General features: G+C 32.7%; 1 pseudogene; it reads right to left on the reverse strand.

The window, feature by feature from the left end:
• Positions 1-1637: 1637 nt before the first annotated feature.
• On the reverse strand, positions 1638-3012 carry LOC135193644 (uncharacterized; annotated as a pseudogene).
• Positions 3013-3549: the final 537 nt, after the last annotated feature.

Here is a 3549-nt window from a genome sequence, read left to right on the forward strand (position 1 = left end):
TATTTCACGAACATTACGAGGAAACCTGCGTATATCTAATTTTAACGAAATGTTGCCACATGTGTATCCACCAACCCGCAATGGAGCAGCATAGCGGTATAAGCTCTAAACCTTCATTTCAAAGGGAGAGGAGGCCTAGGCCCTGCTATGGAATATTTACAGACTGTTACGTTACTTTATTGAGCCTGAATTAAAAGCACGTGAAACTGCGAAACACAGTTACTTTTAATACCAGAAGAACCTTCTTCAAAATATACTATCTTCTGGTATAAGTTTCATGTAAATCGGATAAGTAGTTATTTCAATTAACTATTACAAAAAATTGGTTCCTCATTTATAATAGGCATGATGACACATTTTGAAAAACTATCCTATAATGTTCGAAAACATACATTATTTACAATCAATATCATATTTTTGGTTTCAGTTAAGTTTTAGTAGGAAAAGAGGATATTTTAGTTTTTAGATTTAAAATTCGCACCAAAACGCAAGCCAGTGTCATGGCGTCGCTAGTGACGTCACTATTGAGTAGTGTAAAATGTCAACACAGCTTTTTGTTTAAGCTCAATAAACAATTTAATAATTTGCGATTCTGAATATGAATTCGAAAGTGTACAGATGGTGTGCGGTACCGCAGTGTGAGAACACTTCAATAAAAACCCCAAACAAGTTATTTGTGTTCGTTCCGCAAAAGAAAATCATACGAGACAAGTGGCTTAGAATTGAAAAGCGAGATACAACAGCGATTGCCTAGTACTCACCTTTATTTTTGTGAAGGTCATTTTGACGTAAGTATTTATTTAATTTACATTAAAAATTCTCAAAAGTACATATGTCTTTTTTGAGATCAAAATTTAATATAGAAATAATTCATTTGAAGTTAGCTGTTTACGTTACACTACTGTTGTCATAATACGTATTATTATTATAATTTCAGATGCCAAATGATATGGAGAACTATATGGAATATCATTTGATGGGATCAGTGTCACAGATTCGCATGAAACCCGGGTGTATGCCCACAAGATATCATTGCCAACCAGATAGAAGAAAAAGAACATCTGATGCTCCAGACCGATCATATATTCTTAAAAAACAAAGAAAAACTTTGATCAAAGAATGTGAAAAAGATTTAGAAGAAAGAACTGTTGCTACAAAACAGGTGGAACTTGGAGAAACTTCATCTGGAAGTTCAGGTAGGTGGTACATGTCATTATTTTGTAAACAATATGATCTCTTACTGTTAAAATATACTTACAAATAACTTATAGTTTTTGTATTAGTAAGGTAGTGTATAATAGTGTAACTATTTATTTTTTTAATTCTTCTACTGTTTCACAAACTTATGAAGAAGGGTGTTCGTTAGTACGGCCTCCAAGTGTAACAACAGGGACTAAACTATCAAAAAGCGAGGCAAGGGAAACAAAACAAAGTGCCAGCCTGAGATACATTTGGAGAGAGTAATTCGACATTTACGTGAATATGACTTCCTAAAACCACATGCTTGAGTAAACCTTAATTTGGTTAAAGTGGTTGAGGATGTCATCACTATTTGCTGCGGTTTAATAAACCTACAGGACTCATTAATTAAATAAAACTGATATTCTTTCAAATATTGTATTTTATTTACACAAAACTTATTCAGTGCTTTGGTATAATAATGTATAAACATTATTTTTCCATGATGAAACTATAACATTAAGAAAATTTGATAAAAAATCTTCATCATATATGACAGTTATTATTTTAAAATTTTCATTTGCACTGTAGTTGCAATCAGCTACACAGTAATATATATATTTTAATTTTTTGCACTCATAGGACACTTAATTTCTATAATACTGTCCTCACAGGTCCCATTAGGTGATCCTGCTATCATAGAATAGTTTTTGGACAGCATTAAACCACACTTTTGGATTTTTTTTCCTAGTTTGTCACTCACAGTCTTCCTAACTTTTTATCCTCTAAAAGTCTACCTCGTCTCATGGCCGGTGTGTCAGGAATTTTTCCACCCATTATTATTGAAATTAATGTGCCATCGGTGGTTTTACATCGACTAAATTCATGGGCGCGTGAAGCAGTTACCCTACCATATCTTAACTCATGCCAGAGACTGCTTTTGTGTTGATCTCTGGTTTCTTTTTCAATATTACTGATATCAGTATCGGTGACTACCACTCTTTCCAAAAAGGCATCACAGGCTTTTTCCTTATATTTTAGTATTAATTTATGCATAGACAAACTGTCCTTTTGCTCAGAAACAAAATCAGGTTGATATTTGATTAATTCACAGTTGTTAAGTTTTCTTTTTTTCCCTTGCTCTAAAAACATAAATACTGTATTACTTAATGGCAAGCTAGGCCAACCTTTGGACAATTCTTTCGCTGTTATATACTTTAATGTAGTCCCAACCCTGGAAAGTTTGGATTTCATCCAATAACAGTCAATGGACGTACAGGATGGCTCCTCACTCTTGCGATGTACCCACATCAGAAAAGCTGTGGCATGCTTACAGCCTCCTAGTGAAGCCACACAATCATGACATTCAATTGATTTTACTGCTTCTTGCTGTTCGTCCACTACTAAAGTTACTCCATACAACTTTGCATGCACTTTATGTTCCGGGCAGATTTTTCCTTTCACTGTGCGCAGATTTCTTTCGCGTTTAAGTTGTACGTAGCTTATAGCGTCATCGCCATAGGATGCCCTGGAGGACCTAAAATAAAGAAATGAAACTAATAAATACACGGCTTAATATAAAAATAATATTTCAAAATTGCATCTTAACTCAGACATAACCTTTATTATTAATATGCTATTACTCAAATTTAATATTGTTATATCATTGCATTTATGTATTATGTTGTAGTGTTATTATTATACTTACATGGAAGTTTTTATATTTCTAAATTCTGCTGAACAAAAGTCTTTATTAGATGCTATAAATTCTCCTAACATCACATCGATTTTAGGCAAATTAGCACTGTTTGCCTTTGTAAATCCTTGCTCCATGATTCGTGTTATTACACTTATGATTTAGGAATAATTAAAATATCTGAAACACAACTGAATCGTAAATAAAACCGGAGAACTAGCACAGCAGTTTGTTTACTCGTAGCGACTCATACCACAGAATACACTTGTACTCAAAGGTGACGTCATTCGCTGTGATTGGTGTTTAACATAATATGACGAACATCCGAAATTCGTAGTTTTATTTTATCGAAATAATTATCAATTCCGCTCTTAATGAAATGATAAATAGGTGTTTAGTATTCCATAATACAAGTTTCATTAAATTAATGCATTTGTTTAATGATTTTCAATCACTGTCATCATGTCTATTATCAATTTATATTCAAATATTTAAGCTAACAACTGAATTTATGAAACTTAATAAAAATCCTATACAAATTTATAATACTTAGCGTATAGTTCTACCATTAAGTACAATTTTCAGCGGTTCGCTCAGTTTTATGCGTCACGCATCAGTACCAAATATAACTAAATGCTATAAAATTATCATACAGTACGTGTTATAAAGGTTTT

The sequence above is a fragment of the Vanessa tameamea genome, chromosome 14, assembly GCF_037043105.1.
Source record: "Vanessa tameamea isolate UH-Manoa-2023 chromosome 14, ilVanTame1 primary haplotype, whole genome shotgun sequence".
NCBI lineage: Eukaryota > Metazoa > Arthropoda > Insecta > Lepidoptera > Nymphalidae > Vanessa > Vanessa tameamea.